The sequence below is a fragment of the Lithobates pipiens genome, unplaced genomic scaffold (assembly GCF_037356315.1).
Source record: "Lithobates pipiens isolate NorthernLeopardFrog02 unplaced genomic scaffold, aLitPip1_a1.2 Scaffold_28, whole genome shotgun sequence".
NCBI classification, from domain to species: Eukaryota; Metazoa; Chordata; class Amphibia; order Anura; family Ranidae; genus Lithobates; species Lithobates pipiens.
The window spans coordinates 95,984,551-96,011,965 of record NW_027507789.1 but is presented as its reverse complement, the minus strand read 5'-3'; the positions used below and the strand labels follow the sequence as shown (position 1 = coordinate 96,011,965).

At 44.8% G+C, this 27,415-nt stretch overlaps 1 protein-coding gene across 3 annotated transcripts in view; it reads left to right on the top strand.

Annotated features, from left to right (window-relative positions):
- The window catches only part of FBXL20 (F-box and leucine rich repeat protein 20), a 694,061-nt gene that overhangs the window by 1,008 nt on the left and 665,638 nt on the right, over positions 1–27,415 (top strand). The gene's annotated exons all lie outside the window — the stretch shown is intronic.

Below are 27,415 nucleotides of genomic sequence, written 5' to 3'. Positions count from 1 at the left end.
TCTGGCAGCCTCCTATTGCTTTCAGTAGGCGGTCATCCACAGCTAATTGTCGATAACCATGTTGGTATTTGCTCAAGTAAACGCTGTTGGGCACAATTTCAAGTGTTAAGTCCTAAATCTTATCCTATTTTTTTTTATTCTTGTATACCAACTTACTGCCCACCCTAGTGCACCATGAGCTGTAGCTAACGTAATGTTAGTACTGGTTTCCTTCATGTCAAAAGGTTTGAGAGAATTTGCTTTTATATATAATAGAGGCTCTTTAGAACACTGAAAAAATAACATGATTGAATGAAAAATGCACTGGCTTGATACTTATTGCAAACGGGCAAAATGGGGTAAAAAGTAGTATTACAGAATGAATTAATGTAAGTCATTGGGCTTAAAACAAACTTGTGTAGAACCATCAAATCATATTTTGCTATATAGTAAAATACTTATGGCATAGTGGGATTTTTACTATTCCTTTAGCACCCTAAGGGCTAGTTTACACTTGCTCTTGAGGGGTAGTAAAACTCCACGGTTGAGCCATGTTTTTGCCTCCCTAAAAGGCTCCCCCTTTTGCTGCAGAGGCAGCACCCGGAGGTATACACATGCAGAAGCAGGAATTGTACCCACTGTTGTATTCAGCGGGCGATATCGCACACATAAACATGAACTTTTTAGGCACTGTAGCAAACAATTTTCTTTCACATAAAAATTAAATTTTATTAATGTGTAAAAAAGGTTTTACAAACAATGCTTTAAAATTGTTTTTTCACAACCGATAGTTGTATCCAACTGTAATATACTCCAGATAACCACCCCTGTAACCTAACCAGATTTCATATACAAAATTAAAGACATTTAATAGGTTTAAATACTCCATAGTTGAGTCAGGAGATCCAGCATAGAGGTAGGTCTACAGGATTGATGGAAGAGTCACATTATTCAAACAGAATGGCTCGACATGTTTCGCGTATTGATACGCTTCTTCTGGAGCTTATAATTTTTGACTAGCAGGAAATAGAAAAAAAACAGCAAAATCAAAAGTATACCTGTACATATTAATAAGTGTGTGTGTGTATATGTATGTATGTATGTATGTATGTCAGAATGTCCTGAATAGTACGAGGCCAAGCAAGGGGGGGAAATGTAGGCACTATGGGGGCGTGTATAATATAGTAAGCATAAATAAACAAAGCCAAATTATGTATAGGGTTAAATACACAAAAAAAACTATTGTACTACTTAAGAACAGTTATAGTAAACTTCCTTACTGAATAGGAGTATCAGGTTGTATATTAGACAAGCTAATCACAATGGTACATGCTGAAACTGACGCTGAAGGGTATATGGATATTGAATGTTAATTGGACATCCTGAGGTTCAAAGTTGAACACCTATAAACAGAACATTATATAAGAGTATAGTATTAAGCCAGTATCCATACCATAATTAGAAATAGTTAATAAACAAACCAGAAACAATGAAAGCTGGACCATATTGGTAATAATAAAAAAAAAAAAAATTCACCAGGTAGACCTAAAAGGTAACGTTTAGACTGTAATTGTCCCTTAAACTCGCACAATTAGGGATGATAAAAGATATAACAATTGTCAGCTGGAACAAAGAGGGTCCTCACCGAAAAGAGTAGCCCCCGATAACAGGTTTAAATAGAGGATAATCAAATAATTGCCTAAAAAGAGGGACAAACAATAAGCCAAAAGTGGAAATGAACCACCAGCTAGATCAGTGGAGTACAGCCTAACAGCAAACTTCGTGGTCAGCGTACCTTTCAGCTGTAGCGCGCACACTACACCAGTGCTTTTTATATACATGTCATAGTGAACAATCGGCGTGAGTTCATCCAAGCCGGCTGCCAAGTCACCACACATGCGCCCAATCGTTTCCCACGTCTGCGTACAGAGGCGCTTTGCAGAGAATGAAGGAATACACTGGGCGACAAGCCACGGCACCTGGGGAAGCGAAGAGTAGCTCCCCCTAGAGTGCCGGTGCATGCGTCACAATGGCAGCTGAAACTGCTCAGTGTGATGCTGGGTGGCCGCATAGTGCCAAGCTCCATCCCCCCCCCCCCCCCCCAATTGCCACAATCCGCAAGAAAAACACCACCTGATAACTAGTTCAGTCGCTTTGTCCCGTTTAGTAAATAGCAAAATCCTATCAAAAGTTGTATACTCACAATATGGATATAGGAAATATTCAATCACCATTAAATAACAATGTGTAATTATGAACGTCACCTTAAAGGCACAGTATTTTTAAATAACCAAATCTATTTTCTATCATTACAAGAAAACTAATATAGTTTTGAATATACTTCTTATAATGAACAACAAAGGCACCTAAGGCCTGGAATGAGAATGAAGGGATTAGCCATAGAGCAGTACCGGCAATTTATTTCTAACCAAATTTGATATATTAGTTCTATCTATTTATTAAGGATTATTATGGAATGTAACATCTTTACAGGATTTTAATTCTTAAGACTAGATCAATTGCCAAGAATGTATGCTAACCTAAAGGAAAGATTTGTATGAATGGGCTTCATTAATACCAGGGGCCTGAGTCGCGTTTAGGCATTCTATCCACAGGGTCTCTTTTCTAAAGATTTGTTTATCCCACTCCCTCCCTCGTGGATCGCAGTGAGGGCAATGAACGAGACTACAGATGCATCAAACCTATGGTATAGGTCTAAACGCCTGCTAACTGACGTGACCATTTCACCCCCAGACGAATAATATACATGATCCTTGATTTGGAAATGAAAGTGTCTAATTGTCAAATCAAGGATCATGTATATTATTTGGGGGGGGGGGGGGGGGAGGTGGAGTAAACAAATTCTTAGAAAAGAGACCCTGTGGATAGAATGCCTAAACGTGACTTGGGCTCCTGGTATTAATAAAGCCCATTCATACAAATATTTCCATTAGGTTGGCAATTGATCTAGTCTTAAGAATTAAAATCCTGTAAAGATGTTACATTCCATAAAAATCCTAAATAGAACTAATATATCAAATTTGGTTAGAAATAAATCGCCGGTACTTTTTTTTTTTTTTTGGACTACGACGTGTATATAAAAAGCACTAGTGTAGTGTGCGCTCTACAGCTGACAGTTACGCTGACCACGATGTTTGCTGTTAGGCTGTACACAGGTAGACTGTCCGTTTGTTATACAAAAGGGGTGTATTCCACTGATCTAGCTGGTGGTTCATTTCCACTTTTGGCTTTGTTTGTCCCTCTTTTTAAGCAATTATTTGATTATTCTCCATTTAAACCTGTTATCGGGGCTACCCTTTTCGTTGAGGACCCTCTTGGTTCCGACTAAGGGCCAATTGCAGTCTAAACTTTATCTTTTTGGTCTACCTGGTGAATTTTTTTATTACCAATATGGTCCAGCTTTCATTTTTTCTGGTTTATTAACTATTTCTAATTATGGTATGGATACTATACTTTTATATAATGTTCTGTTTATAGGTGTTCAACTTTGAACCTTAGGATGTCCAATTAAAAACATTCAATATCCATATACCCTTCAGCGTCAGTTTCAGTAGGTACCATTGTGATTAGCTTGTCTAATATACAACCTGATACTCCTATTCAGTAAGTCAGTTTATTATAACTGTTTAGTAGTGTAATAGGTTTTTTGTGTAGTTAACACTATACATAATTTGGCTTTGTTTATGCTCGCTATATTATACACTCCCCCATAGTGCCTACATTTCCCCCTCTTGCTTGAATCCCGCTTGATTGGCCCTGTACTAGTCAGGAGATAATGACACTATTATATTATGCATTTCTAGATATATATTGCTTACTTTATATATAAAAATACATTTATTAAGAACAGGTATACTTTTGATTTTGCTGTTTATTTTTATTTATTTTTTTCCTGCTAGTCCAAAAAATATAAGCTCCAGAAGAAGCGTATCAATATGCGAAACATGTCGAGCCATTCTGCTTGAATATTGTGACTCATCCACCAATCCTGTAGACCTACCTCTATGCTGGATCTCCTGACTCAACTATGGAGTATTTACACCTATTAAATGTCTTTAGTTTTGTATATGAAATCTGGTTAGGTTACAGGGGCGGTTATCCGTATTGTATTACAGTTGGCTATGACTATTGGTTGTGAAAACTTTTTAAAGCATTGTTTGTAAAACCCTTTTTTACACTAATTACATTTTTATATGAGAAAAAATTGTTTGCTACAGTGCCTAAAAAGTTCATAGTCCTATTCATATTTTTATTTCAAAGTAATGTTTCGGATATGGCAGATTTTGACCCTTATTGTATCCACAGTACCACACTGTGAATAGGATACAAAACAAAGATCTTGTTTTTTTTCTGCACACTGAGCATCACCCAACCAATGGGGCTTGCTGCCTTATGCAGCTGCGCTCTGGTTGTTCAGTATTTAAAGCATTAAAACAGGTAGTGAGAAGGTGATATAATACCCCTTGTCAAATGCTTTATAAAGAAAGAGAGCAAAGCGTGTGTAAAGGAGTGCTTACTGTTTTTGGTTTATTTAGGTATTTTTGACTTGCTTGTTAAAGAATGTGTAATATGACTTTCTTTTTAAGCACAACCCTGTCTACTTGTGTTGGGATATATGTGAAGCAGTCATCCTGTAACCAGAACCTTCCAATACCAGGCCAGGCCCTTTTTTTACATGACTGTCATGCCTAGAATACATACTAGACTTGGATATAATTGTAACAGCACCATGATCTGGATGTAGAATCTATGTCCAGCAGGTACAGTATTTTAGTGGCTAATATCTTGCTCGCTATGGATTTCCACAGTTTTTCCTTTTTTTTTTTTTTTTCCTTTTAATGATAGGAGATGATTTATGAAGGATGAATACATGCTTGATTTGTGTGTCTTTTGAGACACATACACACACACACACACATTTTTTAAAGTGTATAGTGGCTTTTTTTAGCTTTCAGCGCCGTCACACTTTGACAATTGCGCGGTCATGCTACACGGTACTCAGACAAGCTTTTTATAATTTTTTTTTTTTTTTTTTTTTTCACACAACTGGAGCTTTCTTTTGGTGGTATTTAATCACCACTTGGTTTAGAGCTGCACGATTAAGCATCAAGAATTGTTATCGCGATCTTGACTAAAGTGTTTCACGATTCTTTCTATGCAAAGAATTCTCTCTGCTCTTCTGAAGCCACAGCTGTCATAAGAAAGGAAGGAAAAAAGGGCAGTCTGCCAAGAATCAAAACCTTCTTTATCAGTTGAACTTGAGTATAAACATTGTAACAATTTGTCAAATGGAGTAGACTTCGTGAGTAAGTGTTTAACAACTTAAACCTTTTTCTGACATTTTTGTTGGTTTTCAAGTTAAAATAATTTTCTCATATCGTCTTCCAGGACAGCCTTTGAGATATAGGGCTCCTCCCTCCGGGACAGGAAACACGTCAACCCAATCAAATAAAAGGTGTGGTCCTCCAGGCCCTCCTCAGTTTTTGTGTTTCCTGCCGGACGGGAAGGAGCACGTTGGAACTTGTAAGGGGAGCTCCTTCTCAGGGGTTGGTCCTGGGGGGAGCACCTGGTGGACCTGACCCTTAGCACCCCTCGGTCCGTTCGGAGGGAGGAGAGGGTAGCTATCAGTCCCCGCTGCCATTTAAACGTTTGGAGAGAATGGGACCCCGATGGGCGGCAATCTCCCCCCTGTGTAGCGCTAACCGCTCGTACCTGGTCGGTCGGATGGCGGGCGAGAGACGTTCGTTTCACCGGCTGGCATTCGGGTACTGTGAGCAGTGCGTTCGTAAGGAACGCGCGGCGTCGGGGGGGAGTCTTTGCGTTCCGGCATCCGGAAGTGGGAGAGACGCACTTCCGCCGGATTCGCGTCATCAGGGGGCGCCGCAGGACCTGTTCCAGTCCTTGGGGCGCGGCGGTGTGACTACAGGGTTGCCTGGAGCGGTGTGAAGGCTCAGAGAGACTGAGTGAGACACAGGAACCATGGAGAGTGCAGTTGTGCAGTTGTGCAGGTGGACTCCGGTTCAACAGGCTCCAGTACCTCTCGGGTAAGCTTGGTGAGGGCAGACCAGGACTTACACTGGGGGGTGGAGGGGTCACTCTGACCTTAGTACCTTCCCGGGGTGGAGAACCTGCTGGTGAAGGTGGGCACTTCCTAGGCAGACCCTAGAAGCACAGTGGTGTGGTCAGGGGTGGTATTGTAATGCAGGGCTCGACAAAACCCGGGCGCCAGGTCGCATTTGCGACTAGAATTAGCGACCTGGCGCCTGGGGCAGCACAGCTGGGGGTATCCTGTCTCTGTGGACCCCCCCCGCTCGATCGCGTCGGGCCGCGCCGCCGGCGGCCGGTAATTGAGCCCCCGGCTTTGAGGCCTTCTGTGATCCTATGGTTCCTTCTGGAATCTGGCGCCCTCTTGTGGTGGCCGTTGGAATTACAACCAGCAATGCTAATAGAGCTATCTCCTTCCCTTTACTTAGAACCCCTAAGCATTATAATATGTGTATATGTATGTATGTATGTATGTATGTATGTATATGTATGTATATATATATATATATATATTATGTGTGTGTATGTGTATGTATATATATGTATATATATATATATATATATATATATATATATGTATATATATATATATATATATATATTATAATATAATATAAAAAAAAAAAATTATATTATATTATATTATATTATAACACCCTAGAGAGTAACATGGTGGTCATTGCAATACTGTCTGTCCCACCATATTTGCACAGCGGACTTACAAGCGCACTTTTTTTGGGGGAATAATAATTTATTTAATAAAAAAAAAAAAAGACAACAGTAAAGTTAGCCCTATTTTTTTTTTATATTGTGAAAGATAATGTTACGCCGAGTAAATCAATACCCAACATGTCATGCTTCAAAATTGTGCTGGCTCATGGAATGGCGACAAACTTTTACCCTTTACAATCTCCATAGGCGACGTTTAAAAAATTCTACAGGTTGCACGTTTTGAGTTACAGAGAAGGTCTAGGGCTAGAATTATTGCTCTCACTCTACCGATCACGGCGATACCTCACATGTATGGTTTGAACATCGCTTTCATATATACGTTCGCTTCTGCACGCAAGCTTGGCGGGACAGGACGCATTTAAATATTTTTTTTCTTTTCTTATTTTAACTTTTTATTTTAATTTTTTTTCACCGTTTAAAAAATAAAAAAAATAAAAATGTGTGTCACTTTTATTCCTATTACAAGGAATGTAAAAATCCCTTGTAATAGAAAAAAGCATGACAGGTCCTCTTATATATGAGATCTGGGGTCAGAGAGACCTCACATCTCATATTTACACTAAAATGCAATTTAAAAAAAAATCGTCATTTGAAAAAAAATAAAACAAATAAAATGTCCCTCTAAGAGCTATGGGCAATGACTTGGAGACAGGTGGGGGGCTGGGGGCTATCTTCCCCTCACTCGTCTCCATGTCAGGCCAGGGACAGGTCCAGATCGCCGTCACGGACCTGGCTCCTAACTTTTTTAGCTGGCTCCTAGATTCCAAGCAAATTTGTCAACCCCTGTTGTAATGGGACCCTGTTTTTTCGTTGTTTTTTAGGTTAAACAGGACAGAGCCCAGATACCTTTGCCCAGAAGGAAATGTGCCGTGTGCGGGGCTAAGTTAGGCACCGGTTGGGAGAAGCCGCTTTGCCCGGATTGTGTCAGTAGCCTGGTGAAAGAGGACTCGGTGGCAGCTTGTCACAATGTTTTGACGTCCGTAAAGGATGAGATAGCATCCACCTTCCAGTCATTTAAAAGCATGATGGATAGGGTGCAGGGTCCTTCTGTCTCTTTACCCAGGGCCGTGAGTATGCCCTCCTTATCCGAACCAAGTCAGGAGGAGGAGGTGGATAGGGAGAGGTTACCTAGGTCATTAGCCTCCTCTAGGACAGAATCTACTTCTGAGTCTGAGGGGGAGGAAGAATTCATTAGATCAGCCAGATACAAGCTGTCTTTGGACGATGTGGGTGACCTCCTCAAGGCTATATATGACACTTTGGAGATAAGGGAAGAACAGGTCCAGCTTTCAAAACACGACATGATGTATCAGGGGTCGAGTGTGCTGAAAGACAGGGTATTCCCCGTCCATAAATCGCTAGTTGAGGCGATTCTGCTGGAGTGGGAACAACCGGAAAAAAGGCCATTTTTTTTTCAGGTAGCCTTAGAAGGAGGTTCCCTTTTGAGACGGATGCGGTGCATCCCTGGAACAAGGTTCCCAAATTGGATGCTCCCTTGGCTAAAGTCTCTAAGAAGACAGATTTGGCCTTTGATGATATGGGTTCACTCAGGGATCCTATGGATAAGAGGGGAGATGTGCTGCTTAAGAGAGCCTGGGATGCCTCTTCCATTGGGCTTAAACCAGCCTTAGCAGCTACCTGTGTGGCCAGAAACTTAGAGTGTTGGCTTACACAGTTACAATCACATATTTCTGCGGGCACTTCTAGGCAACAGCTGTTGAAGTCTTTTCCGCTACTGTTCAAGGCTGTGGGGTTTTTGGCCAATGCCTCTGCAGAATCAGTCAAATTGGCTGCTAGATCTGCAGCACTAGTGAACGCTGCCAGAAGGGCCGTTTGGCTTAAAACCTGGTCAGGGGACGCAGCTTCAAAATTGAAGCTATGTGGATTACCCTTTTCAGGGGACCATTTGTTCGGGCCCGGCCTGCAAGAGGCGCTAGAGCGCACGCAGGTTAGGAAGAAAGCTTTCCCAGAAAGGAAAAAGAGACCTGAGGGGAAACGCCTTTTTCGAGGCCCTAGGCAGCAGAACCTGCAGGAAAGGGAGGTTTGCCCCAAAAAGCATTGGGCGGGTCACAAGGGAAGGGGTAGAGGAGGAATCTTATTCAATCCTCCTCAACCCTCCCCTAAAACCCAGTGACTCCTGCATCCCAGTGGGAGGAAGACTGTGGGAGGAACTTCCCCAATGGGATGCTTCAACCGAAAGTCCGTTCATTCGAGATGTAATAAGGAACGGCTACAGGTTGGAGTTTGGTTCAGTTCCCCTCCCAAATTTTCAAGTAACAAGGTTACCAAGGGACCAAGAGAAGGCAAAGGCTCTGGGTCTTCTTCTGGGGGATCTGGTGGACCAAGAAGTACTGGTGCAGGTGCCTCAGGAGGAGCGAGGCTTGGGGGTTTACTCCCACGTATTCGTGGTAAAGAAACCTTCGGGAAAGTTCAGGCTAATACTGAATCTCCGCCCCCTGAACAGATTCATAAAGTACAAGCGGTTCCGGATGGAGTCAATCTTCTCGGTAACCAAGTTCCTGTTTCAGGGCTGTCACATGGCCACCGTGGGATGCATATTTGCATATCCCGATTCATCTGGAATCTCAAAGATTTCTCAGGTTGGCGGTGAGGTTGAATACGGGTGTGTTACACCTCCAGTTTCGAGCTCTCCCTTTCGGGGTTTCAGCCTCACCAAGGATCTTTACAAAGGTTCTGGCAGAGGCACTGGCCCCATTAAGGCTCAAGGCTATAACAGTGATTCCATATCTGGACGATCTACTGTTCATAGCCCAGTCGGCCCAACAGCTGCAGAAGGATGTACAGGAGGCCTTGGGTTTCCTGCGCTCACTGGGGTGGCTAATAAACCAGGAAAAATCCCAGTTGACCCCCCCCCCCCCTCACAGGAGGTCCTGTATTTGGGATACAGGATTTCTTCGGTGGAGATGAGGGTATTTCTTCCTGCGGAGAAGATCAGCAAGCTAGAACAGGCGGTAGCCCAGCTTCAATCAGGTCGGGAAGCCCAGATCAGGGAGGTTATGAGAGTCCTGGGGTTGATGACCTCATGCTTTCCAGCGGTGGCCTGGGCAAGGCATCATCAGCGTCCTTTACAGAGACTCATGCTCCGTTATTGGGATGGCAGGCAGCAGAGCCTGGAGCAGGTTATGCCCCTATCCTCGGCAGTCAGGAGGTCTCTGTGGTGGTGGCGGGCCCAGGTCAACCTAGACAGGGGTCTTACCTGGTCCCCACAAGCTACGGTAGTGGTCACGACCGATGCCAGTGCGCTGGGTTGGGGTGCCCACCTAGAGGGAATCTTAGCCCAAGGTACCTGGTCGAATCTAGAGACAGGTCGTTCCTCAAACCAGAAGGAGCTTCTGGCGGTTTGGAAGGCTATAGAAACCTTCCAGTCCCAGTTACAGGGCAGGGACCTGCAAGTTCGTTCAGACAATGTGGCAGAAGTAGCCTACCTGAACAAGCAAGGGGGAACCAGAAGCCCCGCGCTGCAGGTAATTGCGGACAGAATCTTCTGCTGGGCAGAGAAGAACTTGTCCTCAATATCAGCCATTCACCTGAAGGGAACTCAGAATTTGGCCGACTTTCTCAGTCGCCAGACGATAGGTCAGGACGAGTGGTCCCTCAACAAGGAGGTGTTCGAGGAGATTGTGTCATGCTGGGGAAGGCCAGAAATAGACCCATTTGCAACAGAAGGCAACAGGAAGGTGACACAATTTTTTTCGGTTCACCCACAGGATCGGGCCAGGGGGATAGACGCCCTTGCCAATCCATGGCTGTTCGGCCTGTGTTATGCCTTTCCTCCGGTAAGGATGGTGGCGGAGGTCCTGCACAAGTTCCGATCGGAAGCTACGGACCTCATTTTAGTGGCTCCTTTTTGGCCAAGGAGACCCTGGTTTGCCAGCATAAAGAGGTTGGCTGTTCATCCTCCGCTGTTTCTACCAGTCAGGATTTACTTTCCCAGGGGCCGATCCTGTATCCTCAGAGAGGCTCAAGCTTGCGGCCTGGTATCTGAGGAACAGATCTTAAGATCACAGGGTTTTTCAGAAAGAGTGGTTAAGACCTTGTTAGAATGCCGTAAACCAGTTACTAGGGCAATTTACGCCAAGATAGGAAAGAGGTTTAATTCCTGGTTGCGAGAACAGGGGATTGCAATTCCTGGGGTCCCGGCAGTCCTAGATTTTCTACAAGCAGGGGTAGAGCTGGGCCTATCTATCAGCACTCTAAAGGTACAGGTGGCGGCCTTAAGTGTTTTTACCTTCAGTCCTCCCTTCAGCAGAATCCCTTTGTCAGGAACTTCTTCAAGGCTTTATCTAGATCCAGGCCTGTGAGAATGAAGACCTGTCCTACTTGGGATTTGGCCTTGGTTCTTAGGGCTTTGACCCAAGATCCATTTGAACCATTAGAGGGAGCATCACTTAAGTGGATGGTACTAAAGACTGTGTTTTTGATCGCGATCACGTCAGCTAGAAGGGTCAGTGATCTGCAGGCGCTCTCGATCAGAGAGCCATTTCTGTTAATTTTAGAGGACAGGGTAGTACTTAAGACTGACCCTAGTTTTCTTCCTAAAGTTGTGTCCACTTTTCATAGGACACAGGATATTATTTTACCAACATTTTTCTCAACCTCAGGAGAGGATGAGGCGAGATCTTTAAGTTTGTTAGACGTCAGGAGAAGTCTATTAAATTTTTTTAGAAGCCACTAGGGTCTTCAGGAAGTCACTCACTTTTTGTAAATTTTTCGGGCGCCCGCAAGGGTTGCAAGGCGTCCAAATCGTCTATCGCCAGGTGGATACGAATGGCGATAGTTAAAGCCTATGAGTTAGAGGGGAAGCAGGCACCCTTAGTTAAGGCACACTCTACAAGGGCGGTTTCCGCATCATGGGCAGAGGGCTGGAGCCTCTCCGGAGGAGATCTGCAAAGCAGCAACGTGGTCCAGCTACTCAACGTTTGCAAGACATTACCGTCTGGATTTATGGTCTGATAAAGAGCAGACTTTTGGACGTAAGGTCCTCCAGGCAGTGGTCCCGCCCTGACAAGGTGAGCTCCTTGCTTATCATCTCAAAGGCTGTCCTGGAAGACGATATGAGAAAACCGGAGTTAGACTTACCGGTAACTCTTTCTAGGAGTCTTCCAGGACAGCCTGGTTTCCCACTCAAAGTTGTTTAAGTTGGACTAAGTGGTGAGGATGTGTACTAACGTGATTGTTAGTGTGTTATGTCTTTCAGAGCCTTCCGGCGGTTTTTGGAGTAAAACTGAGGAGGGCCTGAAGGACCACACCTTTTATTTGATTGGGTTGATGTGTTTCCTGTCCCGGAGGGAGGAGCCCTATATCTCAAATGCTGTCCTGGAAGACTCCTAGAAAAAGAGTTACCGGTAAGTCTAACTCCGGTTTTCTCTTCTATTCACCGACCTACACCTCTCTGTAACAAATTGGTTGTTGGCCTTATCACTAGAAGAATACTAGGCAAAGTTGCAACATAACACTCTGAACTCTTAGTTCCGCCCAGGGGGGCGGTCCCTCAGGCTACAACCCCCTCCCGTCTGCAGACAGACCTCAGTTTGTGACACACGGGCGGTGTGACACGCTATTCATTGCCTCTGAACGAACTGGTAAAAGGGTATTGGAGTGGAGGATTCGCGTCCGGCCGGCGCTACCTACTGTGACATGCCCCATTGTGCTTGACTTTTTGTAAGTGCATTTCTTGTTTTTAATATTTTAATAAAACGTTTTTACACTATTTGGAGCTTTTTCCTCCTCTTTATGGCCTACCGGTTATTGTCAAACATTGGAACCTGACTGTTTAACCATTTGACCTATGGGTGGAGCCTATGGAGGTCTGACTTTTAGAGCATATAATCTTAGAACATCTGGTAAGGAGCCATCTTTATCTATGGTGGTGGTGCACGCTCACAGTTGTTGAACTACTGGAATTTCCGAATAAGTTATAATTATACTTTCGACACGTGGTGGTGTTCTTTTTATGGACTGATTTAACCAATTGGACAATTTATGTGATTATTATTAATTTAACAATACTTAATGTTTCTTTTATATGTATTATTTTGTTCACTATTATCTGTCAGCTAAAACCTATGGGGTATTCATTTACACCTATTAAGTTGTGGTTACAGACGGTACTTTATATATACTTATTAATCCTTTTATCATTAGATTTTATTTTCTGTGCTATTAGTTACGGATACAATTTCACGAATTGAGGTAATAAAATATCTGATTTATTATTTTATTGGGACTATACACGACCTGAGTTCACACTTAGGACAGCGCGGTTCTTTTTTGTAATTCATCTCAGTTTTATTTTGCCTAGTAAAGAAGGACCTAGGAACTTTTTTTTTTTTTTATTTTTTTTTATTTTTTTTGTTTTTTTTTTTTCCTGAAGAAGCTTGTTTTTTTTATGCAAGATGAATGATCCTGTGATCAACTATCAACAGCCTGCTGGGTGACAGGCTGGATACCCTTATCCTTGTAGTCTCCCCAGTTCCGACCATCAAATGTGTGCAGGCCGCAGCTACGCCTCAGCAGGCCACATGGAAACCTCAGCTCTAGAGGTGGCGGTGAGCTTTTATGCTCCGGGACGTACATATGACTGGGCTACTGATGTCTGCGTCACAGTATGCCGAGGCCGGCAGCTACCCTGTACTGATCAGTGAGTAGTTCTGCAATGGAATGTCTTCCAGCTCTTCAGGACTGGTAAGTATGGCTCTTGCTGTCCCAGCGGAGCTGGGCATTCCCTGGGAGGTCGAATTGGGGGTCCCTCACCTCCCTGTCTTCTCTCCCCTGTCCCTATCTTCCCCCCTCCTGGGGGGGATGCTGCATGTGTTGCTGAGCGGTGTATGTGTACAGATCCCTGGGGGCTCTCACCTGGGATAGGGGGCTTGCTGGTGGTGTTCTGGATCCTGTGTGTTAAGCTCCCGGAAGGTGCCTGTGAGGGTCTGCTGTGTTTTGTGGTGCAGTGCTGGGTCTCTGTCACATTCTGTCTTCTGTGCCTCGTGGAAGCTGGCCGGCAGCCATTTTAGGTGTGGGCAAGGGCAGCATGTCTTTCTGGGCTTCAAGCAGCCATTTTCCCTGTGCTCTCCTATTCGGGATGCTGGTGGCCATTTTTTAGAAGTCTGAGCACGTTTTTCAGTGCTTTCGCAGCCATTTTCCCTGTGTTCCCTGTCTGTTTACTGGATGCTGGGCGGCCATTTTATTTAAGCCTGAGTACGTTTTTCAGATCATTTAGCGCTCATTCTGACGACTGCCACTGACACAGCTTTTGTTTCCTCTGCACCTGGGACCACTTGGGGTCTACAGGCACTTCTTGTAAACAGCGCAGAACTCCTCAGGGCGGTGCGTCCGGTGGGTTAGAGCCCCTCAGTCAGCGGCAGCAAGGAGGGTGGGACTGTGACTGTCCTAAGTCCCCTTCGGGTGGCAGACAGGGTAGGTTCAGCATGGCTTCAGAAACTGTTTTCTCCCCCCCCCCAAAAAAAAAATCCAGGCAATTGCAAACGGGTCACCTGCGGACTGCGCAGTACCCATGGACACCCTGATGGCAGTCCTTAATTCGTTCATTGCCAAGAAGTGGGGGTGTGTGGGAAGAAAGGTGCTAAAAAGCGGCCTCTGCCCCCCCCCCTCCTCTGGGGAGAGCTCTGACGCAGACTCGGGTCCTGCTGAGGCTGGTGACACCTGCTCTGTCTTCTCAGATGACGCTGACCAGGACCGTTCGGACAATGAGGATGAGTCCCTCGTCCGGGCGCGACAAAGCGCTTGTTGGAGCACTTATCACAGCTGTGAGTGATACCCTGAAGATTTAGGAGCCAGCGGATTCCTCTGCTGATGTACCAACAAGTTCATTTACAAGGAATGGGGTCGCCCGCAACGGACCTTTTTCGGTCCCCGAATGCATGGAGGTGCATTACCCCTTTTGAGGAAAGCCTTCTCAAAAAATGGTCGGCTCCTCTGGTCGTGGACCCCCCCCCCAGTATCCAGGTTAAATAAAGTAACCGCGATACCGGTTGAGGGGACTCCTGCATTCAAGGATCCCACGGACGGGAAGGCCGAGGCAGTGGCTCGTTCCTTGTTTTACGGTTGTGGGGTCAGCCGTGCGACCTTTACTGGCATCCGCACTTGTGTCGCAGACACTGACTGAGTGGGCAAAACTTTTGCACCGCAAATTGGGAGAGCAACAGGCTTCCCCTGTCTGCGTGGAGCTAGCAGACCAACTAGTGCAAGGCCTTAAGTACTTCTGTGACGTGGCCCTGGATACTCTCCCTCTGCTAGCCAGGGCTTCAGTGTCAGCTGTGGCTCACAAACAGCTTTTTGTCTTTGTCTGCCCGGAGCTTCGATAAAATGCTCCCAGCCTGACAGGACGACCATGGACGGTCAGAAACTTCCCTGGAACCGCAAGCCTGCTAATAAAAGTGCTACCGCGTGAAGGTTTGCCCCCACCCATGTTTTGGGTGGGGGGGGTCGCCTTCGGGAGTTTGCAGCCCGGAAGTCCTTCCGGTCTTCCGACCAATGGGTCTGTGATTGGATTTCCAGGGGCTACAAGATAGTTTCTCTCGTGGCTGCCAAACAGATCCTTCCCCTCCAGCATACCTATATCCCCGGTTCGCCGGGAGCCCCTTTTTTGGGGCGGTAAGGGAGTTGCTGAATCGCGGGTTGATTGTACCGGTTCCGGAATCGCAACGCTTCCAGGGATTCTACTCAAATCCATTTAGACATACCCCTTCTTGGGAACCACCATCTTGGACCTAAAAGCCCTCAATCACTTTGTAAAAGTGCAGAGGTTCAGGATGGAATCGGTTAGCTCAGTAGTCGCTGCACTCCATCAAGGGGTTTCCCTGGTGTCCTTAGACATCTAGGATGCGTACCTGCACATACTTTTGATGCCGGAGGCATATGGGTATCTGTGGTTTGCAGTCGGAAGCCCACTACCAGTTGTTTCTCTTCCTTTTTGGTCTGGCTTCAGCCCCCCAAGTCTTTACCAAGGTATTGACCCCGGTTTCGGCGTTGCTACGGCAACTTGGGTTACCTGGACGATCTCCTCCTCCTCCTGAGGGGTCCTTCCGTCTCAGAATTGGAAGAGGATGTGGTGATCACCATGCAGACCGTGCAAGAATTTGGGTGGCTGTTTAACCTAAAAAAGACTGATCGTACCGACCCAGCGTCTAGTACCTAGGCTTGCTGCTGGACTCCATGGAAGCGAGAGTGTTTCTCCCTTCAGACAAGCTGCAGACTCTCTCTCAGCTGCGGTAAAACTGCTGATGAACCGCAGGTGGTCATCGCTCTGCTTTTGCATGCAAGTACTGGGCCTCGTGGTAGCCTCCTTCGAGGCAGCAAGAGATTTTGACAAAATGGGACAAACCTCAGTTGTCCCTGGATCGACAGATCCAGGTGAGCCCGTCAGTTTCTCTGATCTTGTGGTTGAGGTCCCCGGTGATTCAGTCCGGAAAATCGTTCCTGCCACTGAAATGAACGGTGATCACAAGGGACGGCAATCTATCCGGTTGGGGTGGAGTGATGGAGGGTTCAGTCGGCCTGGGGCCTCTGGTCGATGAAAGAATCCAAGTTGCCGATCAATCTGCTTGAATTGAGAGCTATCAGGCTATGCCTCTCCACATGGTCAATGAGACTGCAAGGGCATCCGATCAGGATCCAGTCAGACAACGCCACAGGTGTGGCATACGTCAATCACCAAGGGGGGGGGGGGGGGTGTAAACGAGAAGCTCAGCTGCTGCGTGGGAGGTTGCTCACATACTTCAGTGGGCAGAGCGACACCTACCGGCCCTATCGGCCATTTACATCCCCGGGAGTGGAGAACTGGCAGGTGGACTACTTGAGTCAACAGATGCTGGACTTAGGAGAATGGGCATTGCATCCTGGAGACATTCAGGTTACTGTGCCTGAGGTGGGGCACACCAGACGTGGATATTCTGGCCTCCCGTATCGGAAGGGGCTAAGATTTGTTTCCAGGACAAGAGATCCGTGGGCCGACGCATCAGATGTGATGGTGGCTCCGTGGGATCAGTACCAGCTGATCTAAGCCTTTCCTCCACTGAAACTGTTACCACCTCTGCTTCGCAGAGTGGAAACCGAGGGGATCCCAGTAATATTGGTTACCCCAGCTTGGCCTCAGCATCCTTGGTATGCAGGCGCACCCTGGCGACTGCTGTTGCGAGAGGACCGTCTGTCTCAAGGTCCGATTCTCCATCCTGCTTTAACGGCATGGCTATTGAGAGCCAGGTGTTGAGGAACCTGGATCTGTTGGACTTGGTGATTCCAACTATGTTGAGAGCACGGAAATCTTCTTCTCAGGAGATATACCATCGTACCTGGAAGGCCTACATCTCCATGTGTGAGGAGAAAGGATGGCATCCGCGCTCCTTTTCCGTATCTAGGATCCTGCTGTTTCTCCAGCAAGGAGTTGACCAGAGATGGCTAAGGCTGAAATTTGCCCTTTGATGGTGCTTAATGCCTGTCTTTTTTTTTTTTTTTTTTTTTTTTTTTTATATCTTATTTTTTATTAAATTTTGCACAAAAAAAATAACAGCAATATAGGACTTACATTTTCGTGTAGATGTAGTCGTTGCTTCCATTTGGGAAGCTTAGTCTAATAAAAGCAAGTACATTGAAAACATAGATGTACATGTTAGTGGTTAAGAACAAATCCTGAGAGGATGAGTCACCCCTGAACACCCCTTCTGGGAACTAACTGTGTCCTGGGGAGAGTGACAGCGCTGCCCAATCCTGAGCTATAGTAAGTATAACAAATTGCAAAAGTTGGGGTGAGCACACAAAAACAAAAAAAAAAAAAAAAGGGGAAAAAGGAGGGAGGGGTAAAGTTAGCAGTCACCGCAGTAAAACCAATATTCTTTAACATCTAATATCATAGTCATTTTATGCTGTCGCTGTTTTGCATCTATACTCCGGTTCTTCGGTGTGAGAAAGATAAGTATCAATTGGAGGGGACAGGACGTGAAAAGTCACGGTGTGACACAGGAGGATGTGGACGTCGTTGGATTGGGGGAACTGATTGACCGCACACATCTGGAGTCCTTAATCCACTGGTTCCAATTCCGAAAGAATTTGCCTGTTTGGAGATGAGCTTTGGCAAAGCTATATTCCATCTTGAAGTTATCGTTGAGTATGGTAATGACGTCTTGGACAGAAGGGGGGTGAGTCTTTTTCCAGTTTCTAGCTAATGCTAGTCTTGCCGCGATGAGAATGTGGGTGGCGACGGTTTGGGATTTTTTGGGCCACGTAGGAATCATCAGGCCCATGAGGAGATCCACCGCAGATAGATTGGTATGCGAGGGGAAGCTTACTTTGAGCAGGTCGGATATTTGATTCCAAAAGACTTTAAGCATGGGGCATTCCCACCAGATATGCATGAAGGATCCTGGAAGGCCACAATTTCTCCAGCAGAGATTAGACGAGGTAGGGTAAATTTTGGCAAGTCTACTAGGGGTATAGTACCATCGGTGAAAAAGTTTTTGTCCGGATTCCCAGTGCGCGGTGCAATGGGAAAATTTGGACGGTAGCGATAGTGCTGCCTGCCATTGCGATAGTGGCAGGGCATGTGGGACGTATAGGTCCCATTTTTCTGACTGAGTACGTATGTGCTTTTCTGCATCCTGGGATAGTAGACCATACAAGTATGAAATGCCTTTGGAAGAGGGTTTCCTTAACCCGAAAATATTGTATGATCGGTAACAGAATAGTATCTCGAGTGGACCATTTAATCTTAGCAAGCAGTGATCTGATCCTGAGGTATATGTAAAAAGTTTTTGAAGATAGCCCGAACCTGGAGCTTAGTTGAGCAAAGGGCATCAAGGCGTTGGAATTGAAGAGATGTCCGACAGTGTGGACGCCTGCCTCAAGCCAGGGTGTCAGAGGAAGGTCCGGTAGTAGCAATGAGACAGCTGAGAGTGGTAAGTATTGCAGTATGGACTGTGGTATTCCTTTTGAAAGTTGAGGGAGAGATGTCCACACCCTGAGAGATGCCGTTATTGAGTCCAATTGGGAGTGCGTGGGTACAGGAGCTAGGAGAGCTGCACAGAGGTATAGCTGGAGGTCCTTGGCTAAAACAGATGATTCTATCTGTGACCAGTTATAGATTGTGTCAGTGTTCCACCATTGATTGAGTTGGTCTAGAATGACAGCTTTATAATATAGACCAATGTTGGGGGACCCCATACCACCCATTTTTTTTGGGCGCCATTAGGTTGTCCTTGTGTAGTCTGGATCTTTTGTGTTGCCATATGAAGGAGTTGATGATAGCTTGAATGGATCTCAGTTGCGAGGAGAGAAATGGCAGTGGCATCGTACGGAATAAATACAAGACATGTGGGAGAAGATACATTTTTGTAAGTGCTATTCGTCCAGCCCATGATACGAAAGGAAGATTTAAATCATCAGACAATTTTTTGAGCCTTTCCATGAGGCCTGCCAGGTTGATGCGCAGGATATTTTTACTGGGAGAGAGCAAGCGAGTCCCTAAATATGTAATGGATGAGTCTTTTGACCATGTGAACGGGGATTGTGTAGAAATCTGTTGTTTGGTGTCTCGGTCTAAACCAATTGCTAACATGACTGATTTACTATGATTCACTTTATATAAGGAAATTGTACTAAAATGGTCGAGAATCGATTGTAGCGTCAATAAAGAATTAGTTGGGTCAGTAATGGAGATGATCACGTCATCCGCATATAGTCCAATTTTATGTTCCGTCTGCCCTATTGTTATTCCTTTTAATTTGCTTTTCTGTTCGAATTTTCTGAGCTAGAGGTTCCATGACCATGGCAAATATAAGGGGTGAAAGCGGGCACCCTTGTCGGGTACCATTCGAGATAGTAAATGGATCAGATGTTACTCCCGAAGTCCACACTCTCGCACTGGGATTCGTGTATAAGCCAAGTATGGCAGTTAATAGAGTGCCTGATATGCCAAATTTGCGCAATACTGCTTCTAGGTATGTCCATTGCACCCGCATCCAGGGATAGGAGCAGAGAAGGCACTCGACGGTTTTCTGCCCATTGAATGAGGTCTATGAATCGACGAGTTCCGTCGGATGTTTGCCTTCGGGGTATGAAACCCACTTGGTCGGGATGTATTAGGTGGTGTAGGACTGAGGAAAGTCGAAGGGCTAATAGTTTGGCATATAATTTGATGTCCGTGTTCAGAAGGGATATGGGCCTGTAATTTTCCGGAATGTCATGGGGTTTGCCGGGTTTGGGGAGGGTAACTATAAGGGCTTCCAAACATTCTTGAGGTATTACACCAGTGGAGGCAAATTGGTTAAGCGTCTTACATAGATGAGGGGTAAGCGTGTGGTGGAAGTGTTTAAAATATTCATTAGCAAAGCCGTCCGGGCCTGGAGCTTTATGTAAGGGGAGGGACTGGATGGCTCTATTAATTTCTTCTGTAGTAAATGGGGTAGAAAGGGTTGTTAGTTGTTCCTGCGTTAGGTTAGGGAGTTGGATGGAATCTAGAAAGGCATTGATGTCACTGATGCGTGGTGGGGTGGCACCCTCTGAAGCATGTAGATTGTATAACCTGTCATAAAAGTTTGCGAAGGTGTTGGCGATGTCTAAAGGATTGGTCATCTTAGCTCCTTTTGTATTAAACAAGAAAGGGATCTTGGCTTTGATTTGCTGTCTTTTAACTTGTCGAGCAAGAAATGCACTAGATTTGTTGTTAAAGGCGTAAGAACGTAGTTTCAATCTTTGAATATAAAATTCAAAGTTTTTATGTAGGTGTTCGCTCAGTTTACGCCTGAGTTCCGATAGTGCTGTTAGTGTTGCCTGAGAAGGTGAGGTTTTGTTGATGATTTCTAATTGTTTAAGTTGGTTAAGTAGGGAGTTTGTCTCTTCCAACCTTTTTTTTTTTTTTTTTTTTTTTTCTCCTGCGCACCAATCTTAATAAGGAGACCCCGTAGAAAGGCTTTGTGGGCTAACCATACCATGGAATGATCAGCAGTAGAACCACAATTAATTTCAAAGAAGCCCTCAATCTCGGACCTGATCTTCTCCTCCTAGTTTGGATTGGTTAAAAGAGAAGTGTTCATTCTCCAGGGAGGACGCATGTGTGAGTTTTGTTGTGGGAACACTTTCAAGGTAATTGGAGCATGGTCAGACCAGGTGATGAGACCAATTCGCGTTTCTGAGATTGATAGTAAAGATTTTTTGTTGGTGAGGAAAAGATCGATCAGAGAGTAAGAGCCACCGGTATGCGAGTAAAAGGTATAGTCGCGTTCAACGTCATGCATACACCTCCAGGGGTCATAGAGATCTTCGTTGGCTATAAAGGCAGAGAGTGCAGAAGCTGTTCTCCTACGTGGATTAGTAGAATCCAGGTAGGGGTCTGGGGTGTCATTAAAGTCACCACAGATGATTAAGGCTGTATCCATATACGGAGCCAATTTGGATGTGAGTTTTTTGTAAAACGATTTTTGGGAGGTATTGGGTACATATACATTAACAAGCGTCATGGGGTGGTTATGAACGGTGGCGGATAGGATAATAAATCTCCCCTCATCATCTGTTTCCAGTCGATGAAGGGTAAAGGGGATGGTAGCATTTACTGCTATCATGACCCCACATTTTTTTTAGCATGGTTTGAGAAAAAATTGTGTGCAAATTTCTTATGCTTACAATTTGGAGGGTTGGTACTGTTAAAATGTGTTTCCTGGATGCATAAAATGTCAGCTTTAGACATAAGTGCTTCCTTCCATAAGAGATTTCTTTTAAAAGGAGAATTGAGCCCCTTTGCATTAAGTGATAGAATGGTGATGGCCATTTGGATAATAAGTGGTTACAAGTAATAATCTAAGATTTACCTTATTCACAGGTGGATATATAAGTTGAACGCGACTGAAGCTTAAAGAACAATGTGTGCAATCGGTCAGAGTGATAGCAATTGCCAGGGAGGGGAAAAAAAAAAAAAAAAACACCCCTCTTATAAGAAAAAAAATAACACAGAAAAAGGTAGAGGTAACAAACAGGTACCTGTAAACTCGTATGCTAGAACTGCATATATTTCCTAAAATGAACACAGTAGCAAAAAATATAGAGTAAGAAAACTTGAAATCGGATGTGCTTGGCACACCTTAATCCTGGGGAGTAAGAGACTGACATAATGCCCGAGCAGGGGAATTCTGTGCTGGGGACATGTAGGTAATCGCAACAGTCAAATATCAGGCTTTATCCGTTTTTGTCCTTACGGTGGCGAGGGTGAGAGGTGGAGGAGGCATTCTGGCCATTATGTCCGCGATGGGTCGAGGTGATAGGCAGTAGGCCCCAATTCGTCAGCTTCTTATAACCATCTTTAGGAGATAGTATCGGAGCAATTTTTTGCTGGTAGGTCACCAGGAGCTTCGTCGGATAACCCCAACGGTAGGTGATTTTGTTCTCTAGAAGAACCGAAGTGACCGGTGCAAACGCCCTGCGCATCTCCATAGTAGCTGGTGAAAGGTCAGCATATAGGGTGATTTTAGAGTAAGGAGAGGGGAGGGGTTTCAGGTTTCTGGCCGAGTAAAGGATCTGTTCTTTTATGTGAAAAAAATGTATCCTGGCCAGGACATCTCTGGGTGTATCTGCTGGTAGGTGGTCAGGTTTAGCGATTCTATGCGCACGATCTATGATCAAGTCGTGAGCAGACAGATTGGGGATCAAAGACGTCATGAGTTGCTGTATGTATTGCTTGAGGTCCGCGGGTGGGACCGCCTCAGGGATCCCCCTGAATTTTATGTTATTCCTTCGGCCCCTGTCTTCGAGGTCGGCCAATTTGAGTTTTAGTTTATGTATTTCAGCTGCATGATGTTCATGAGCATCCAACATCTCATTATGTGCTTTGCTCACATCTGACATGTGTTCCTCAGTTATGTCCACTCTGTCCTCTAAGCAGTCAAGTCTGTCATGAACTTGTGAGAGAGACATCTGCAGTTCTCTGTGCAGGTCTTTTTTGTAAAGTAAGCAGCATTGATTTTAGTGTGCTCTCAGAGACAGGGTTATCTGTGGTAGGTATAGTAGCTAGGGAGGACACAGGGGCCATGTTGTGAGAGGTTAAAGCTGGTGCAGAGCCTTGGTGTTTTTTGGCCTGGTGATTTTTAGTAGGAGAATTGCAGGGAGAAGAGGCAAGTCTCTTACCTCTGTCCTGATGCACCGGTGTGGCTTCCCTGTCAGGGGGTGGAAGATTGTCCATCTCTTCAGGTTCAATGTTATCCCGAATCACCTCATCGTTGTGCTGCTGCGGGAGGTGAAGTTGTGTCCCGCTGTGGCGCATTCCCGCCGGCGGAGGGCGGCCGGCGCCATCTTGGATATTCCTCTGCTCCATGCGGCCGAAATATTCTGTCAGGCGGCGCGGATGTGTTGGAGGATTCCGCCTGCCTGACATGCCCGAGAGTGTCCCGAAGCTCTCTACTCTCTTTCCGAAGAGAGGAGAGCTGTCTGTAGCCTCTGTGTCGCTCGTTTCCCCTTGCTCTGGAGCGGAGCTGAGACACTACACGTCCATCTCGCTCCGCGGCTGGCCACGCCCCCTAATGCCTGTCTTTTGTTAACGATCCCTGGCGTCGCACTCCTTAGTGAGTACCTTCGTTCAGGGAGTGCGACATGTAGTCCCGGTGCGTCCACCGTTACCCCCATGGGATTTGAACCTGGTGGTGTTGGCGTTTCAAAAACCGCTGTTTGAAAACATCAGGGAGATTCCCCTGTTGACTCTTTCCCAGAAAGTGGTCTTCCTAGTGGCCATCACATCTGCCAGAAGGGTTTCAGAACTGATGGCCTTGTCTTTCAAGTCGCCCTATCTCATTATCCAGAAGGATAAGGTGGTGTTTCATCCGCAACCATCTTTTCTACTGAAGGTGGTCTCTGCTTTTCATATCAATGAGGACATTGTATTACCATCTCTGTCCTAAGCCGAAGCACCCTAAGGAGGTGTCCCTTCACGCTCTGAAGGTGTATTTGTCTGCCACGGCTCCCTTTCGGAAAGTCGGACTCCTTTTTTTGTTTTTTTCGGTGGCTGGTCCAAAGAAAGGCATGGTGGTCTCGTCGGCCACCATTTCCAGGTGGATCAGACAGATTGTATTATAAACCTACATCCTTAAAGGGGCAGGTGCCCCCCTTTCCAGTCATGGCCCACTCTACAAGGGCAATCGTAACATCTTGGGCCTTCCAACACCGAACGTTGGTCGCTCAGGTGTTTAAGGCAGCGACCTGGTCGTCTGTCCATACGTCTACCAAGTTCTACAGGGTAGACATCAGTGCATCGGCTGATGCCTGTTTTGGTCGCAAAGTTTTGCAGGCAGCCATGTAGTTGCAATTGAATATGAAAAAAAAAAAAAAAATTATAATATATATATAATATATTTTATATAATTTTTATTTTTTTTTCCTCCTATTGAGGATACCCTGTGGTGTTTTTGTGTGTAGTTTCACTAGTCCCCACTTGCCATGGTGGATGAAGGTTTTTATGCTGGTTTTGGCACTGCTTGGGGGCGTCCCATTTGTTACAGAGAGAAGCTGTGTCGGTTGGTGACTATAAGAGAAAATTAGGAATTTTTTTTTTTTTTTTTTTTGGACTCGCCGTAAAATCCTTTGCTCTATAATTCACCAACCGACACAGCACCTCTTCTTTCTCTCTTCTTCTTCTTTCTCTCCCTCTCCCTTTTTTTTCTTTTTTCTTTTTTCTTTTTTCTTTTTTCTTTTTCTTCTTTCTCTCCTTTCCGTTATACTGCTTGTTGACGTACTGAGGTCTGTGCAGATGGGAGGTGTTTTAGCCTGAGGGACCATGCCCCTGGGTGGAACTAAGAGTTCTGATTGTTGTGTTACAACTTTTGCCTAGTACTCTCCTAGTGATGAGGCTAACAACCCATATGTTAGAGAGGAGCTGTGTCGGTCGGTGAATTACAGAGAAAAAGATTTTACGGTGAGTACAAAAATCCTATTTTTTGCTAGAAGATGACTTGGAAACCCCAAACATTAAAAAAAGGCAAGCAGTGGAAATCCGTAGCGTAAATAAACAATAAAAGGCTGCACAGATAAGACAGCCCTGATGGGCTCTGGTAGGTGGCACTGATGGGCATTAGGTCCACGCTGTAGGACATGGGATGAACCTACCCTCTACTGAAACGCAAGGGGATAGATTAAAGGCTCCTTCGCTCCTCTTATCACACTCATTAGCTTCTGTTTCTTGCCTTCCTGACTGGATGGCCAATAGGTCAGTGGCCTACCTCTGGTTCCAGATTCACTGTGGCATGCATGTGCTAATACAGTGCTTTGAAAAAGTATTCATACCTCCTTGAAATTTTACAAATTTTGTCCTGTTGCAACCAAAAACGTAAATGTATTTTATTGGGATTTTATGTGATGGATCAACACAAAGTGAAACATAATTGTGAAGTGGAAGGAAAATATTAAATGTTTTTCAAAATTATTATACATTTTTTTATTTTTATATATATATATATATATATATATATATATATATATATAATATATTATGAGGTCGACCGATATGGGTTTTTCTCTGGCCGATGCCGATATTTAGAAATCGTGGCAGCCGATATATGATGCCGATTTATTTATTTATTTTTTGGGCCGATATGTTAGGCCGATATTTTTATTTTTATTTAAATTTTTTATCCCCCTTGATCTCATAAAATCTAACACACCTTTCCCACTGGGACATTTTTCAGGCGCTGTTGGGCTAAAAATAGCGCCTGTAAAGTGCCTGCAAAACGGCTCCCCTGCAGTCTGTGTGAAAGACAGAGTGCTTTCACACTGAGTGCCCGTTCACACAGGGGCGACACGACTTGCAGCGCGACTCAGACGCGACCTGCACACGACTTCAGCAGCGACTTGCAAAACGACGACTGTATAGAAGTCAATGCAAGTCGCCTGAAGTCGCCCCAAAAATAGTACAGGAACCTTTTTCTAAGTCGGAGCGACTTGAGTCGCTCCTAATAGAACGGTTCCATAGTACAGAACGTAGCGTGACTTGTCAGGCGACTAAGTGGCCTGACATGTCGCAGTAGTGTGAACGGGCATTAAGGCGATGCACTGGCAGGATCTTAAAAAAAAAAAAAAAAAAAAGTCCTGCAAGCAGCACGTTTGGAGTGGTGTATACCGCTCCTCCACCACTCCTGCCCATTGATATGAATTGGCAGCGGTGCTTCACGGGTGCATTTAACCTCTTCCTCGGCCACTAGCTGGGTTTTATGTGCCCCACTATCAGCCAAATAGCGCCGCTAAAATGATGGTAAAGAGCTGTTAAAACTTGCAGCGTTTTACCATCAACGCCTGCCCGCTCCAGTGTGAAAGCGGCCTTTATAAGTGATACAGAAAATGTCTTACATTTAAACATTTATTAAACAAAACAAACCTCCAATCAGTTTACTTATATGTATGATTTAGATCAAAAAAAAAAAAAAAACTAGTCAAAACTTTGACGAAAAAAAATGGGCTAACTTTACTGTTTTTTTAATATTATTATTATTATTTTTTTTTTTAAATAGTGTATTTCCCCCCCCCCCCCCCCAAAAAAAAATGCATTTGAAAGACCTCTGTGCAAATGCCGTGTGACATAAAATATTGCAACAACCGCTATTTTATTCCCTAGGATCTCTGCTAAAAATATATATATATATATATATATATATATATATATATATATATATATATATTTATTTATTTTTTTTGGTGGGGTCTAAGTGATTTTCTGGCAGAAAATACTGGATTTTTACTTGTAAGCAACAAGTGTCAGAATAGATTTAGGCTGCATTCACACCTGAGCGTAGCGATTCGCTGCGCGTTTTGTTGCGAATTTGTGCAGGGCAAAAGGTCACCAATGTTAAGCATTGAGCAGATACAGCGTCAAAACGCCCATAGAAATGCTCGTTGTCGCGCTAAACGCTCGAATCGAGCGTTTCCATTAGTTTCTATGGGAATGAAAACGCCCAAATCAGCCCGATTCGCGCGACAAAAAAGGGTCCGGAACTTGTTTGAGCTTCAGGCGTAGGGCTTCAGGCAACTTGGAGTGGAGATGTGAACCATCTCCATTGAGAATAATGTATTTTTTCCCCTCCAGCATTTTTGTAGCTTCAGGCGTAGGGCTACAAAACGCTCAGGTGTGAATGGGGTCTTAGTCTTTAAATGGTTAAACTGAGATGATTTCATTCATTCAAGTGTAAACATTGTATCTTTTTGTTCTTTTCTTGGCAGGCTGCCCAGAGAGGAGGAAAGTCATGACTCGGGCAACTTGCACTGACTTCTATTACAGAAGTCTTTCCAAGTCGCGCTGTTCTAAATCCGCCTTTTTATCAGCACAATCGGTACACACACACACACACACACACACACACACACACACACACACACACACACACACACACACACACACACACACACACACACACACACACACACACACACACACACACACACACACACACGACATAAAATGCACGCCACACTTGAGTCATTACTTTGTAGAACCACCTTTTGCTACAATTACAGCTGTAAGTCTCTTTGGGTATGTCTCTACCAGCTTTGCTAATCTAGAAACTTTTTTTATTTTTTGTTTTTGCCTATTCTGTTTTACCAAATCACTCAAGCTCTGTCTGATTGGATGGAGAGCATCTGGGAA